The sequence below is a fragment of the Dipodomys ordii genome, unplaced genomic scaffold (genome assembly GCF_000151885.1).
Source record: "Dipodomys ordii isolate 6190 unplaced genomic scaffold, Dord_2.0 Scaffold39, whole genome shotgun sequence".
Lineage (NCBI taxonomy): Eukaryota > Metazoa > Chordata > Mammalia > Rodentia > Heteromyidae > Dipodomys > Dipodomys ordii.
The window spans coordinates 6,706,922-6,723,960 of record NW_012267255.1 but is presented as its reverse complement, the minus strand read 5'-3'; the positions used below and the strand labels follow the sequence as shown (position 1 = coordinate 6,723,960).

The 17,039-nt window shown below is 41.5% G+C and overlaps 1 protein-coding gene across 3 annotated transcripts in view; it reads left to right on the top strand.

Moving 5' to 3' along the window:
* The first annotated feature begins 13,188 nt into the window (after positions 1-13,188).
* Positions 13,189-17,039, top strand: part of Lpar3 (lysophosphatidic acid receptor 3) — a 66,413-nt gene continuing 62,562 nt past the window's right edge. For all 3 annotated transcript variants that reach the window (XM_013018193.1, XM_013018192.1, XM_013018194.1), the window contains exon 1: positions 13,189-13,337. The gene's annotated coding sequence lies outside the window, so the exon portion shown is untranslated. The remainder of the gene's footprint in view (positions 13,338-17,039) is intronic.

The following is a 17,039-nucleotide window of genomic DNA, read 5'->3' as shown; positions in this document are numbered from 1 at the left end:
ACTACAGTATTCACCCTTTCAGGTCTAGCTTCTTTCCTTCAATTTAATGATTTTTAATTTTAATTGAATTTAATTTTACTGCATTCTTCAGTATATTGCTTTTTAATTTTAATTGAATTTAATTTTACTGCATTCTTCAGTATATTGCTACAGTGACAGTCCCCAAATCTCAGTAGATTAATGTACCAAGAACCTCTTTTTCTCTTTCCCTCCCTCTCCCTCTCCATTCCATGTCTCCCTCCTTCCCTCCCTTCCTCCCTCCCCCTTTTTCTCTTCCTTCCACCTTTTTTCTCTCCTCCTCCCCCTTTTATACCTTCCTCCTCCCCTTCCCTTCCCTCCCTCCCTCCCTCCTGTCCCCTCCTCTGACCTGGGGCTTGAACTCAGGGTCTGAGTGCTATTCTTGAGCTTTTTTTTTTTTTTTGCTACTGGCTAGCACACTATCATTCAATCTATAGCTCCACTTCCAGCTTTTTGGTGATTAATTGGAATAAGTCTCATGGACTTTCTTGCTCCAGATTTTGAACCACAATCATCAGATCTCAGTCTCCCGAGTAGCTAGGATTACAGGCATGAACCATTGGTGTCCAGCTACTTTTTTCTCTTTTCAAAAAAAAAAAACAAACAAAAAACCCATTGTATATCCAGGCCACTCTTCAGAATAACTGGCTTCCATGTGGTGACTCAGTGATCTGATGGCTCTGTACTGTGTCAACACCTACATCATGGCTGCAGCAGGAGAATAAGCAGAGAGGACCTGGAAGGAGCTGGTCACTGCATGAGTCCAAGGTCTCATATGACTTGTACAGTATCTCTTGGTTCAGTAATAGTCAAATGTCCCCAACTCCCTAAATAGGCTAAAAGGTGTGAGCTTTCATGTGTCCCAGGAAAGGAGTAAGAAACGTGTTTTGAGGCGTTCTGTCAATAAGCAGAGATGCAACTGTGAATAAATGTTCGCTTTCAGTTCTTATGAACCCTCTCTAGCAGATCAACTCTGGAGCCTGCTAGGGTGAACAGAGGCAAATGTTGAAGCCAGTTTTTCTCTCTGGGATCTCTCTCTAATTTCTGATGTCAATAAGCCTTGTAAAAGTGGGAGTGTGGTGAGGTAAGACTCTCAAAGTCCTCTATTCTCCCAGTTTAGGGTGAATGAATTAATTACCCGTAGAAACCACAAGGTGAATAAGGGTTGTGTGCTTACTGTTCCCAGCCCTCTTGCTGGCCAGAGTAGGGAGGAATGACCAAATGAAACTGATATTCTCAATCAACACACTTTACCTCTTGGATCTGAAAACTGAACATTAACTTTTTGCCCAGAATACTGTCATGTGCTGGGATGGGAAATAATAAATGAAGTCATCAGTGATAGAACCAAGCAGATGTCAAAATGTTGAGAGTTGGAGAATTGTTGTCCTCCCCCTCCTCCTTTTCTCCCTCCTCCTCTCCCCTCCTCCTCCCCCTCTCTCTGCTCCTTCTCCCCCTCTTTCTCCTCCCCTCTGTGTCTGGCTTAGTTCAAGAAACATGATTTTCTCCAGCCCCGTCCATTTTGCTGCAAACCACAGAATGTCATTCTTCTTGTGTATACCACATTTTTTAAAAATTCTACATTGGGTTGAGTTCATGTCTTGATGATGGTGAAGGATAATTGCTGGAGGGTGGCAAGTCCAATGTCATGATGGCAGTCAAGTTCATGGTGAGAACTCTGTCTTTGTTTGCCCATGGTTATTTTCTGTTTCCCCACTTGGTGTGAGATTTTGCCTCGCTATGTGATTCAAATTCACATTCTTCCTGCCTTGTTCACTTAAATGCTAGGATTATACATGTATTCTACCCAGCCCAGGTTAATGATTTTAATATTCATCCTGGTGGTCATATTATTAATTTATGCCCCTTTTGGGGAAGATACACAACTTGTTTTAACTATTGATGGACATTGGTATTATTTCCAGTTTTTAATATAGGTGCCACAAATGCTGCTAACTAGCTTCTTGTACACATATGATTTCAGTTCTTGTGAGTAAATAAATACAAATAAAATTACTGTAGGAATATGTTTAAGTTTATAAGTAGTTCTTTTTTTTTTCTTATGGTTGTATCAGTTTGTACCAGGCTCCCAGTTGGTTACTTTTAGTAAGTACTTGCCATTCTTACTCTTGTCAATGTTAGTCACTATAGTACATATAAAGTGCCTTATTGGTCATATAATTATATCTTTTTTTGTGTATGTGCTGGTACTGGGGTTTGAACTCAGGGCCTTGGGCTCTCACCAGCTCAAAGTTGGTGTTCTACCTCTTGAACCACACTTCCACTTCCAACATTTTGGTGATTAATTGGAGATAAGAGTTTCATGAGCTTTCCTGCCTGGGCTGACTTTGAAGCTCCGTCCTCAGACCTCAGTCTCCTGAGTTACTAAGATTACAGACATGAGTCACTGGTGCCCAGGCACCAGTATATATTTATCTTCTTTTGTGAAGTATTTGAATAGTTTGCTTACTTTAAAATAGGATTGTTTTTATCATCACTATTTATCTGTTAAGGACCTTTAGTATTAGAGATATAAATCCTTGTCAGGCACAGGTACAACAATTTTTTTCCAGTCTATGGATTATATTTTCATTTTCTTAATAATACCTTTCAAAGTATAGAACTTCATTATTATTATTTTTTGGGGTCTGGTCGTGGGGCCTGAACTCTGGGCCTGGGCGCTGTCCCTCAGCTCTTCAGCTCAAGGCTAGCGCTCTACCACTTGAGCCACTGCGCCACTTCCGCTTTTTTCTTTTTGCTTATGAGGTGCTGAGGAATCGAACTCAGGGCCTCATGTATGCAAGGCAAGCGCTCTACCACTGAGCCACCTTCCCAGCCCCAGAACTTCATTATTTTTGTAAATATTTTTAGTATATTTTAGTAGCTATACAAGGGAATTGCCATTCACCAAACCAGTCTCTGAACACAGTGCATCTTGATCAATGTTACCCCTTTCCACATTCTCACCCACCCTTCCCAACCTACCCCTTCCCTCATTTTTCTTAATTTTTAGGTTATATATTGATTTTTGCCATTTAAGAAAGCAGTTTATATATGCAATACATCTTGATCTGTGTCATCTCTTCTTCAACACTCTTCTACCACTCCTTCCTTTGTATTTCTCAATTCTGTGGTATATTCGGTGAATTCTTGCCTTCATTCTCCTCCCTTCCCCCCTTCATTCTTCTATCCCTCTCACCTTGGCCTCACTTTCCCCTCTTAGAGGTACCTATTTCCTGGTATAAGCAAAGCAATCCAAATCCAGAGAAACATTTGTGGTAGCTAGAATGTGGCTATAAATCTATAAGTAAACACACTGGGCAGTAAGCAAGTGGTTACAAATGAATCAAGCGAGCTCTATGGAGAGCTCAAATAGCATAATTCTTTTAAAAGACTAAATTAAATCTTCTTATTTTGAAGTGCAATTTGTTAATTTTAAATTTATCTATGAGCTCTCTTTGAACATTTTTATTGTTATTATGAAGGTGATGTACAGAAGGGTTTCAGTTACCTAAGTCAGGTAATGAGTATATTTCTTTATGGTCAATGTCACCTTTCTTCCAGTAGTTCCCTCCCATCTCCACCTACAATTTGTATAGTTTGTTTTCAGCATAGTGTTTAGTGAGTACCTCTACTGCATTTGTTCACCCTTTTTCCCTTCATTTCTATGCCCCCCTTTACCCTCTCAAAGACAGATAAAACAAACAAGACAAAAAGAAAGGAAAACAAAAACAGCAACTAAGGGAAAAGAAAACCTCTTGTTTCATTTCCTGGAGTTCATTTTGATAAATATTATTTTATATGATCAGAGGCACACTCTTTGTTCTTATCTAACAAATGGATCATCTCATTTGTCTCTCATATTTTCTTCTGGAAGTGTTACTGTCTCAGCTTCAAAGTGTAAGTCTACAATGCATTTTTTCCCATCTAGATAACTAGTTGTTCGGACACCATGAACTGAAAGACTATGCTTTCTCTGTAAATTACTTGGCTCCTTTGTTGAAAGTCATCTGGTCCTTCTCATGGAGACCTGCCCCTGACTCCCTTCTTGTTCGAGATCAGTACTCGTTTGGTTCTGATGCTTTCCGTCATTGGCTGGTGCTCTACCACCTGAGTTACACAGCGAACCTTTGTGAAGACTGATCTCTAGATTCTAGTCTAGCCCATTGAACTACTTGTATAACTTGCATGAATATCACACAGTCTTGATGACTGGAATTTTGTGGCCTTGAAATCAAATAATGTATGTCTCCAACTTTGCAACAATCTAGGCAACTTTAGGTCTTCCACTTTCTCACTTATTGAATCAACTTATCAATTTGTGGGATCATGATAGGGATAACACATATGACTTTTACTAATCTGGTCAGCTAACAAGCTTTTGATTTCTCTGTGGTTTACTCTCACTTTTCGTTGTTTTTTATTCTGTTAATTTTCATGTTTACCTTTAAATTTCCATTTTATGTTTTTGTATTTAGTTTTTCTTCTTTATTATTACTTTTTGAGGTAAAAGTTTTAGATTTTAAACTTTGTTTCCAATATGAACATTTAAAGCTATAAATCTCCTTCTTAAGTATTGCTCTGGATGTACCCCATAAATTTTGATATGTGATGTTTTCATTATTATTCACCTCAAAATATTTTCTAAATTCCCTTTGGATTACCTTGATTTATGGGTTGTTTATATACATATTGCTTAATTTCCAAATATTTGAGGATTTCTAGATTCTTTTGTTATTGGCTTCTAATTTATTAGTATTTTTGGCTAGAGAAAAGTTTCACTCTTAGACTTGTTGAAACTTGTTTTGTGATTTGAGTATGTCCTATTTTGATGAATGTTGTATGTGCACATACAAAGATGAATTTTGTAGTTGACAAGTACAATGCTTGTGTGTGTGTGTGTGTGTGTGTGTGTGTGTTGTGTTTGTGCAGGTCCTGTCCTGGGGTTTGAACTGAGGGCCTGGGCACTGTTCCTCAGCTGTTTTGCTCAGGACTGGTGCTCTACCACTTGAGCCGCAGCTCTATTTCAGGTTTTTGCAGGTTAATTGGAGGTAAGTGTCTCCCAGACTTTCCTGTGTGGTCTGGCTTTGAACCTCCATCCTTAGATCTCAGCCTCCTAAGTACGTAGGATTACAGGTATGAGCCACTGGCACCAGGCTTGTGTTTGTTTTTGAGACAAGTTCTTGCAGAATAGTGTAGGCTGGTTTCAAACTCATGACCCTCCTGCCTTAGCTTCTCAAGAGCTGTGATTATAGGTGTGCACCCTTAGTTTGTCTCATATATTTTGAAAGTTTGGTATTTGATAAAAGGATCTTTTTTCATCATGAGATGAAATAACATTTTTTCTTTGGGAATAAGCTCATTTAAATAGTCATTATAGTATTATTTAAAACATTATCATTGCATAATTTTAATTATACTTGCATTTGGAAGCAGGTACTATTATTCTACTTACTGTTGCAGAGATGAAATGAAATTGGATGAATTGAATGAAATGAAGTGGGATAGAGGGCACTGAAGTGGATAGGTTTAGAAGGAATAGATACTTTAATTCATATGTTTGTATAAATAAATCCTACAACATGTCTATAGGTCATGTATTTACCTTTTAGCAGTGCTAACGTTTGAGCATGAGACTTTGTGCTTGCTAGGCAGGCATTATGCTACTTGAGAGAGACCTCTATCCCTTTTCACTTTAGGATCTTGGATTTTTCTGCGGGGGCTTGTTTTGTCTGATGATCCTCCTCCTTATGCCTCCTGCATAACAGCAATTATAGATATGCATTCCCACGCCTGGGTTATTGTTAAGTTTTGGTCTTGCTAATTCTTTTACCAGACTTGCTTTAAATTGTCATCTTGCAGATCATCCCTCCCTGAATAGCTGAGATTACAGATGTAAGCCACAGCATAGGCCTCAACATTATTTTTAGTATCTTGATTTTTTTTTACAACTTTTTGCACGCATTTTATTTCTGCACAAATGGGCCATCATTCTCCTTACTAATTTGTGTTCTTTTCCTTCTCATTATTATTTGTCTTTATCTGGTCACACCACAACACCATGTAATCAAGGTAAACCACATCCAAGTAGAAAAGATAAAACCAAGATCTGAGCCTCTAGAAATCTTTTTCATTAAGGTAAGATAATGTATATTGACATGCTTTTGTAGTTGTCGAGTCAAATATTAACGGTTTCAAAGTCAAGTATAAAATCATATGATGTACAATGTACTTTTTCATGATATTACAGAATCCTATTTCTTTCGTTTCAAAGTTTATTATGCTAAAGAAAACACTCCAAACTTCCTACTTCTTGATCTTTTATTTTAAATGAATCAATCTCATATTTGAAATGAACTAAGGATTAACAGCCCAGTTTATTTTATTTTCAGTTGTGGGGCTTCAACTCTAGGCCTGGGCACTGTCCCTGAGCTCTTCAGTTCAAGGTTAGCACTCTATCACTTGAGCCATAGTGCCACTTCTGGTTTTCTGGTGGTTAATTGGAGATAAGAGTCTCCTGGACCTTCCTGCCTAGGCTGGCTTTGAACTGAGGTCCTCAGATCTCTTCTTCCTGAGTAGCTAGGATTACAGGCATGAGACACTGGCAGCTGGCTCTAGTTTATTTTTATAGTGTATTTGTATCTAGGTCTACCGTGTTATTATTCAAATTATACAAAAACATTAAATATTAATCTTACCAAAATCATCAGATTCAATTGAAAAAAAAATCAATTCCCAAGTCGAGAATGTTAGTGTCATATTGCAGCTTTCTTTTGCAAAACAAGGAAAGAAAGTTTAGTGTGTAGAATGCAGAACTTTCTAGCAGGATTTATTTACAACTATCCATTTTCTTTTTCAGGTTTACCAGAATAAATATTTGTGCAGCTGACACTGTGGCTGGTAGCAGGTTCTTGTTGGCTGCCGTGGAAAAGGCAAACAACTAGTCATCGCTTGAGCATCAGGTTTGGAAGTAGTTAGTTTATTACATAAGAGACTGCCATTATTGACACGTGGCTTCATGCTTGCCTGAGAGGCCCCCTGTACCGCTTAGCTGTTGAATATATGGCAGGCTTGATGGTGCTTTCTTCAAGTATCTTAATGTGTTATGTTCACATTTCTCAGGTGATGAGCTTAGGTGGGCAAACATATATGTATATATGTATATATATATATACACATATGTATGTGTGTGTGTGTGTGTGTGTTTGTAAAGACCTAAATTCTATCTTGAAACCTCTATTTCTATCAGTAGCAGGGAATTTTATCTTGTCACTTTTCAGGTATTTTAAGACAAATCTTTATCTCTCTAGCTTTATCCTTAACTTTAAACTAAGCAATTTTCATCCCTTTATCTTTAGGCTTCTGTCCCTTGTCTTCTGTCTGTTGTTCTGAGGTGACTTTGCAGTGTTCAGGGATTGGGGCTTGCTCACTACAATCCTTTGAGAGGACATTTTCCTTCTCAGCTTTAGGATGTTGGCCCCTGGCTCCATTGCATCTACCACTGAAGCTTTTTTTTAGGTGTTTATCAGTAAAGAACTGCTTTTGGTGCCAGTCTGCAACACTCCAGAAAACTCAGATGGAATTTGGTACCTCCTGCATTTAACTCTGCCAGGTTAGTCTTTCAATATCGCTGTTCCCTGAACGTGTGCCTCAGTGAATAAGTCTGAAACCCTCTTGCCCAAGATGCAGATGGAAAGCATCTGCCCTATGAGTCTGGATAGAATAGACAATGTTATGATGATAAATGCTGTGCAAATCTCCATGAGTTCATAGGCAGAAGTGTATTTGTCATTGACCTACTCACTCTGGATGAATTCTGCTACTATCCTATGCTCTCTCTATTCCTGGATCCAAGTTGAAGAAAAGATCTGATGTTACAGATACAAGGATAAAGGACAAAGAGAATAAAGGGAACTGGTTGGTAAACCTATAACCAATGGTTCAGCATCTTTCTGGCTTTAGCCCTTTGAAGCTCCAGAGAACCCATCATTTACAAATCATAAGCCTTGACTTTTCAGATTATTATTATTATTTTGTCTTCCAAGCTTAAGAAAATCTATTGAGGACCCTAGCAGCTGTGAATTGACATTGTTTGGGCTTTCTGTTCTCTCCTCCTGCCTTTCCCCTTCCCTCCCCCTTTGAAAACTGTGTGGTTTCATTTTATTTGTTTTGTGTCATCCCCTGATGAATGCTCCCAGAAACAACAAATGCTCTTGGCTTGGTGGGCTGAGGAGTCATGGGGGCAACAATCAAAGGAAACCTCAATTATTATCTCCAGATGCAAGCTCATCCCAATAGAAAAGTTTGGAGTGGTCGCCAAAGTAAAGCCTGCCTGGGTGAGCACTTTGGGGTGCATTATCCTGAGTGAATTTCTAAGGCATACTGACCTTGGTGGAGGTGGTTCATCATCTCTCCGTTCCACGATCTGTAAGGCTCATTTTGAAGATTTATAAGGCAATAATGGTGCTGTCTTCCTATTTTCTGTCTCAGTTTTTTCTTTGAGAAGTAACATTTGTCCATGGTAAATCATGAGCCACACTCACCAGTGTACTGCATCAATACTTAAACCAACGTAAGATTAGAGTTAAGCAAAAATATTAATGAAACCAGAAGCTCAACTTAAAAGTCCAGGCTTCTCAAGGCATTTAAACTAGAACCAATCTTCCTCTCTCCATTTGACTGCACTGACCTACAGGATCTGTAGGTGGAATATCTGTACTATCCAATGCTTTACTCCTCTCATCTGCTCCAGTGTCATATTTCTTTGATATCAGGGAAGGTGATTGGATAATGTAGCAACGAAATAGATTCTTTTGCAGGTGGCTTATTATTGGATAATAAGAACAAACCTAGATAGTTCGAGACAGCCAGCATGTAGGCTAGCTTGGCTTTGCTTTGCTAGCTTGCTTTGCTTTTATATTATGTTTTTGTATATGCTAGAGTAAGGTTCTCATGACTTATTTTCAAAATTGGTCACTCGTTTTGGAATCATAGGAATATACAGAATTAAGTACTGATACATTGAATATATAAGAAGTAGATTTTAAATTTTGTATCTGTAGTTCTACACTTTCTGTGAGATAAAATTTGTAAGTGAACTTCTATTTTTTTATTTGTTTGATACTTCTGGTCTATTTCTGTAATTTTCTGTTGCCTTCCATTTGAAGTCAGCTGAGAGATAGAGGTCTGTGCAACCTACAGTGTTTACAACATCTCTCCTTTCTTTTCTATGTAGTTAACTGCCAAGGCTTGGCTCTGAACCTTGATTCCAGATAACTGTGATTCCAGGTACCACTTTCTGCCATTCCACTTTCTCCACTCCTCAGCTGCCAGCATCCTCCTCACTGAGGAGTACAGATGAGCAAATTTCAGCAAAGCATCTGCTCAAATACTTGCCAAAGTAAAGGACAGGTGAATAGATCCCTGCCCATAAGTTTGGTGGTCCAAGCTGAAATTGGAACAGAGGAATGTATCTTTTTCTATAAGCCAGATTTAAAAAAAAAAATCTTCCTAGGGTCCTATCTGCTTCTTGCTTGTGAGGAAGCAGTTAGTGTTAAATTTTATTAACTTGTCTTGCAAACTTATGTCCTTCCATGCAAAGCTGGCTGGCACAGGTTCTCCAAGGCCACAATTCCTCCAGCATTATCTTTTCATCAAGCACTGTGTAATGCCCCCTTTCCACAGTATTACAAATCTTTGTGTTTCTAAGAAAACATAATTGCAATGTAGTTGATGATGAGGTATATTTTTTTAAAAAAAAAAAGGTTTGAATGACTGTTCACAGCTAGTAACTGCTGTGCATCAATCTTGTGTGTGTGTGTGTGTGTGTGTGTGTGTCAGTTGTGAGCTTGAACTCTGGGCCTGGGCGGTATCCTCAGCTCTTGAGCTCAAGGCTAGCTCTTTACCACTTGAGCCACAGCACCACTTCCAATTTTCTGGTGGTTAATTGGAGATAAGAGTCTCACAGCCTTTCTTGCCCAGGTTGTCTTGTAACCGTGATCCTCAATCTCAGCCTCTGAGTAGTTTAGGATTACAGGTGTGAGCCACCATGACTGTTTGTGCATCAGTCTTCGTGCTTGATATTTTTGATTTAATTTACTTGTACTAATGAAATATTTTAATAAAGAAGTGAGACCCAACAAGACTTAAAGAAGCCTCTGGTGTACAATACTTGTGATTTAGTCTAAAAATCTAGGTTTTCTGGACCGCACTTTTCTTTGGCTAGGCTTTGAACTCAGGGTCTTGCACTTGCTTGGCAGGTGCTCTACTAGCTGAGACATGCTTCTAGCCTGGCTTTTTGCTGATTAACTGGAGATAGAGTCTCAAGGACTTTTCTGCTTGGGTTGCCCTAGAACTGTGATCCTCCAGACCTATGTCTCCTGAGTAGTTAGGATTATAGTCATAATGCACCAGTGCTCAGTAATACAGCTTTTGTTACAGTTGTCCTCTACCTCTTGTCCTTCCTCCCCTACCCCTTCTACTGCCCACAAGTCTTTATCACTGCTTCTGAGTGCCCTAAATCATTTCTTGCTTTTACCTTAAACCTGACCACCTTTGTTAAAAATTAAGTGTTAGCTAGAATTTTTCCTGATAAGCAACACAGTTCACTGTATTTACCTTTTTTCCTGTCTCCATTTTATACCTCTGTGGTATTAAAGAGTTTCATTTTGATAGTTGCATGTACATAGTGCACTTTGGACAAATTCACCCCTCTACCATAAATGAATCCTTACCCTTCTTCCTCCCCCACTTTTATGTCCTCTCTCTATTTTAAAGATTCGCCTGTGTTAAAGGTGGTCTCTCCTTGGTTTTGCAGGGTCCCTGTTCTCTTTTGCAATGCTCGAGTTCAGGAAATCCTCACATTGCAACATAATGTGTTTCTAAAGTGCCTTTCTTAATCTGTTGTTTGTAGCTTGCAATTGGTTTTCTCAGCAAAAGAGGGCTTTACGTGATGTTTACAGTTCCCAGTCCAGCTTACAATAGCTTGCTTAGTTTACATACTAGACATTTGTTGAAGTATTTACTAAGCAAAGATGGTTGAAAGTTTTTCTGTTCATTGCCATTGTGCTTCAGCATTGTGATGTTTGAGGTAGGCTGTTTACTCCCCTGATCCAGTTCTCAGATATCACATTTATATACATACACATACACATATGCTGATACTGACATTTGAACAGAGCTTGGGCACTATCCTTTTGCTTTTTTGCTCAAAGCTGGCACTCTACCACTTGAGCCAAACCTCCTCTTCTGGCTTTTTGGTGGTTTATTGGTTGAGAGTCTCAGAGACCTTCCTACCAGGGATAGCTTCAAAGTTCAATCCTCAGATCTCAGCTTCCTGAGTAGCCATGATTACAGGTGTGAGCTGCTGGCATTAAGCTTTACAGAATTTTGCATGTGTACTGTAGAGAGGTATACAGGTCACAACATTAATGCATTACTACAGTAATGTTCTCAATCCCCAGATGAGGCAACAATAGTTCACACATGCACATGGAAAATTCAGCCACGTGTCTGTGGATCTCTGAGGCACACTGTGCCTTCCAGTCCTGGCGTGCAGGTAACATGCACCAGGTGAGATGTGACATTATAAAACATTGTTTCCTCAGAAAGTTACATCTGGATGTGATAAATTAGACAGGACTCTAAACACTCACACAGTGGGACCAAAGGAGGATATTCTTAGGACAGGTTCACAAGAGCTATAACTATGTGCATATGATCATATAAAACGATACTTATCAAAATGAACTCCAAAAAATGGAAATGAGGGTTTTTTCCCCCTTTTCCTGTTTTTCCCATTTTGTCTTGTATGTAAATTTATCTGATTTTGGGGTGGGGAAGGGGAAGCACAGAAAAGATGGGACAAAGGGTGAACAAATGCAGTCGTGATGCTGAATATGAACTTGTGGGGGAATGGGGTAGGGAGGGAAATGGGAGAAAATAAGGGGAAAAAAACGTACTATTCAAAAAGACATATACTCATTACCTGCCGTATGTAACTATAACGTCTCTGTATGTCATATTTACAATAATTTTTTTAAAAAAACATTGTCTTCGGAGACTGTAGCATCTCTTTAAATGTATGAGAGAGTGTCTGTTGCTTGTACTGGGGCTTGAACTTCACATCTGGTGCTCTACAACTTGAGCCACATCTTTACTTCTGGCTTTTTGTGGGTTATTTGGAAATAGGAGTTTCTTTGATTCTTCCACTGGCTCCAAACCATCATTCTCAGATCTCAGCCTCCTGATCATAAGCGTGAGCGACCAATGAGCACAGAAGGGCCCAATAGCAGTGTTGAATGTCCAAGTGATTAAATGAATGAATGATAGCGAAGGGCTACAGAAGACAGCTGAACACTTGCTGTCAGTTTTCCCCAAGAATCGGAGGCATAAAAGGGAAGGTTTTTTTTTTTTCACTTCACAGAATTTCCTTCTTGTCCGATTCCAAAGAAGGCCCAATTTTGAACATCCCTGTGATCTCAATTTTGCTTTGCCAGCCAGACATAAAGCTTCAATGGCATTTGCTTTACTTTGCCTCCTTCTTCTTTACTAAACATAGGTCCACGGAGGCTTTATATACTGGTTTTGACCCCCCCCCCAAAAAAAATCGTGTCTAGGACTATTTACCAAGAAATCCCTTACAAGACACTTCAATGCATTTCCTTCCCTGTTGTAATGAAAAGGTGCGTAAGCTAGGCCCCAGGCCAGACAGACGCGAACATTTTTGACCTCTGGGAGCTGCCAGCCCCCTCGGGTAGCTTTGGGGTTCCAGTTTCCCAGTATCAGGCTTGGCCTGGCAGGGAGCCGGACTCCCACAGGTGGGTAGTGGGTGTGGCCTGCGTTTCTCCCAAGTCCCTTCCCCACCCCACCTTTCAGAGCAGAGAGGTGCCAGAGGGATTGCACCTCCATCGGGAGCCTGCTGAGGTACAGGCCGGTGGGGGGCCCTGCAGTGGGAGCCCTCCTCCCCTGGGGGCCCGCCACCATCCTGGGGGTTCAGGTCCCAAGCCGCAGCACCTCGGCAGAGAGCTGCTCCCCGGGCTGGCCAGTGGGGGGCGCTCTGTCGTGGGAACACGCGGAGCGCCGAGCAGGGCGGGACCGGGCGGGGCCGCGGCCCCCTTCATTCCCTCCCCTCGCTCCGCTGAAGTTTCCCCGGGTTCCGGGCGCGTCGCAGCGGCCTCTGGGGAGAGGAGGCGCCCGGCCGCGTCCTGCGCTGTTCCCGGGCGCCCGGCGGGGAGCCAGGTGCTGGGTTGCCCCGTCGCGCTCGGTCCCGAGGGCATGCGGCAGCCGCAGGGGCCCCGGCTCCCAGGCGAGCGCGTGCGGTGAGTGAGGTGCGGGGCGGGAAAGGGGGCTCCCGGAGCAGCCGGCCGGCCGGCGCGCGCGGGGTGACTCCAGGCACTGGGATCGCCGCGGATCCCAGCTTCTCGGGGTTGCTTGGCTCGCAGCTGGGCCCCCAATCCAGTCCAAACTTGCCGCGGCAGAACTTTCCAGGCCAGTGCCCCCCCCGGGGGGGCCATCTGGTCCTTGCCCACTTGGTTATTCTTAGGAGCGACCAGTCCTGGAGATGCGCGCTGGGGGCGGAGGCTGTGCGGGGCTGGTGGGCTAGGGGGACCGGGGCGCGCAGAGGGCCGCCCCCCCTTCCCCAGGGCTGCGCAGCCCCGCGCAGGTGCGGCTTCCCCCGGAGTGGAATCTGGTTCTCCCCCGGAGTCCCGGAGATAACGTTCTTCAGCTTCTGATTACACTCGGGGCAGGGGTGTGCAGATTGAGGGACGCTCCAGCCCTGCACTGGCATGCGTGTCAGGCTTCGCAGGAGTCATTCTTAACGGTTTTGCAGCGCTTATCTGGGCTGCTCAGGATGTGTAAGTGAGAGTCCGCAGCGACCCTCCCACCCCTCCTGGGCCGGACAAAAAGTGCTTTGTTTTCTAGCAGTGTTACTTTATTGCTTTCTTCAGAAAGTGTACAGGCCAAATGGCTTAGAAGTTTCTCAAGCATGTAATTTGAGGAGTGGCTGTGATTATTGGACACAATTTAGTCTATTTAGGTGATCATTAAAAGTGCCCTCAAAAACACTTGTGGGTCCATTTTTTTTTTGAAACTTACTAATTTTCACTAATCGTTTTCCCCATAATTTGTTTTTTTGTGTTAGTACTGGGGCTGCTTTGGCTTTTTTTTTTTTCCTCGACCACTTGAACCACAACTCCAGTTCTGGCTTTTTCTGCCCAGGTTGGCTTCAAACTGTGATCCTCGGATCTTCGGCCTCCTGAGTAGCATGAGCCACTAGCACCTTGGCTTCCTATAATTGGTATTGTCACTATAACTATTTTTCTCTCTCCTCATTAACGGATCACTTTATAAAGTAAAAGGCCATTGAACTTTTCAGAGCTCCCCCTTGTATTTTTTTATGTTTTTATTGTGAAAATACTGTACAGAGGGGTTACAGTTACATGACCAAGGTAATGAGTACATTTCTTATCAAGCATTGTGGCCTCTTCCTTTGTTTTTCCCCTACCATCCCTTCCCTCCCATCTCCACAACTACACTCCTGCCCCCCTAAATTGTAAAGTTCGATGTTCAACAGTGTCTTGTACATCTCATTGCTACAATGAGTCAACCTGTATCCTTATTTAAACATTTTGTTTTTTCCCTTCCCCTCCCCAAATTATACTGTCATCAAATACAGTGAAAACAGGGGTTATACTATGGGGGAGGAATGTACAAAGCAACAAAAAAAATCACATGGCACCTTATAAATACAATAGCAAGCAAGGAAAAAAACACTTGTGTTCCTATCTTAACATCATCTTATCTGGTCATATGTACATAGCTTTTGACCTTTTCTGCTTGTCCCAGACATATACTAGTTATTGCAAATAAGGGAAACCATAGGACCTATGTTTCTTTAGGCCTGGCTTACTTCACTTAGTATATATTTTCCCAAGTCTTTCCATTTCCTAACAAATTCCCCCCTTATATCTTATAAAACAAAATTAACTTCAGACACAGACATACCATATTTTGTGCACACATGCCATTTTGTTAATGCATGAATGTTTGTACAGCTAAGAATTTTGGCTTTTCCCTATGAACTATTAGTAGTTCATTTGCTACTAACCCTACTTTTTATGAGATATTGGATCCAACTTTATGTGCTGGTCTGAATCCAATGAAGTAGAGCTTCTCTTTTTGTCTCTCTGTCTCTCCATCTCTGACACTCTGTTTCTGTCTGTGTTTCTGTCTGTGTGTCTGTGCTTCTGTGTGTCTGTCTGTCTGTCTGTCTGTCTCTCTCTCTCTGTTTTATCCAGAAGTGTTACAGTTAGAAACAACAACCTTGGCTCTGTTAACATCATGCCTTTTCAAAGAAACAAACTTTTCAGAATTGCCATTCTAAAAAGTCCAGCAAGCCAACCCTGCCAGTGAGTTCTGGAGTACTGGAGATAAGCACACTCTCTTGAGAGAGACTGTGTGGACCCAGCCACCTAGCCATCTGATTATTACTGACATATAACTAGTGAAATGGATCATTTGGGCAATGTTTAACATTTCTCCTTTGTCTTTTAAATTCAAAACGTTGGGAATTTTGGTTTAGTTACAAATCACTCCTCTTTTATAAATGTAGCCAATACATTTATCTACTACGCAATTGTGAATCATTGCTACTCAGTAGGTGGAGATTGATGATCTGTGTTCTGTATTAGAGTTTGAACTCAAGGCCTTGTGCTTGTTAGGCTGGTTTTGCTTCTGGAGCCACACCCCAGCCTGAAGGTGGAGATTTGGAAGGTTACAGCTGAAGGCCAGCCTGGACAAATGTTAGCTTATCTCAAACAACCCAGGCATGGGGGTGTACCTGTACCCCCACTTCCATGGGCAGCATAGACAGGAAGATCAAGACTTGAGGTCCGCTTGTGCAAGAGTCAGACCTTATCAGAAAAATAACTGAAGTACAAAGAGCTGGCTCAAGTGGTAGAGCACTTGCCTAGCCAGCACAAGGCCTTCAGTTCCAAACTTAGTACCCCCCCCCACTCCCCTTCCCAAAGACTCTATGCCAAATCAGATCTATTTTGGGTTTGTGGCTGTGTTATGGGGTGGCTTATGGAACAGGTCTGCATGTTTTCCATGAATAAAAATTCAAGACATTAAAATATGTGAGTATTTTTGTGTATGTTCATCAGAACTTATTTGAAATGCTACAGTACATTAGTATCCAGGCAGAGAAAGACAAATGCACACACAGTGTTGTAGCCAAACAGCATTCTCAATCAGTTGAACCACACATGCCTTAGGCTGGTTGCTTATCTTCTTGATACTCCCTGCAAGGGAGCAGGAATCCACCATATCTTAAGCCAACCTCTTCTTTGTTTGGGCTGGAACAAGGGAAATCACTATAACTCAAGCGGGAATTTCTATAACTCAAATTACCCATTAGCCACTCTCCTTGAAGTGTGTGCATTAGTTCAAATGCTATCTGGCCTGTGATTATACCCAACAGAGTGGTTAAGTCTGATTGCAAGCTTCTAAATGGTTGAAACCGAGCACAGGGCATTATTAATGTAGGGTAAAGGGAAGAGCCAGGCTTAGCAGTTACATTAGCCTTTGTTCCAGACATCATTGTGAGCTTGGGAACATTGCTGCACCTCTGTAAACCTTCATTTCCTCATCTGTGTAAATGAAGGTTATATCCATCACTCAAGATTGAAAGAAAAAGAAAGGTCTCTGAAATGCAGGAAGTACTGACATGGTGGTTATCCTTATTTCCTCCTGGATGTTTATGTAAACCTGGGTACAAATGTATATTGTTCTAGTAAGGGGTAGATGCTCAAGCCACAGGTGACATAGAGATGCTAGATATACTTAAATGTGGTGTTCTCTTTTTGGGCCAAGAGTCTTTGGCTCCTCTTGCCACCATTGCTCCATCAAGTACTGAGCCTCTTCTGCTCTGGATTGAAGATCCTTAGTAACCTTTATCTTCGACCTCCTGTGTAGGTGGAGGGGTTTCCTGGGACTCCATGATGGGCTGGCCATAAGCA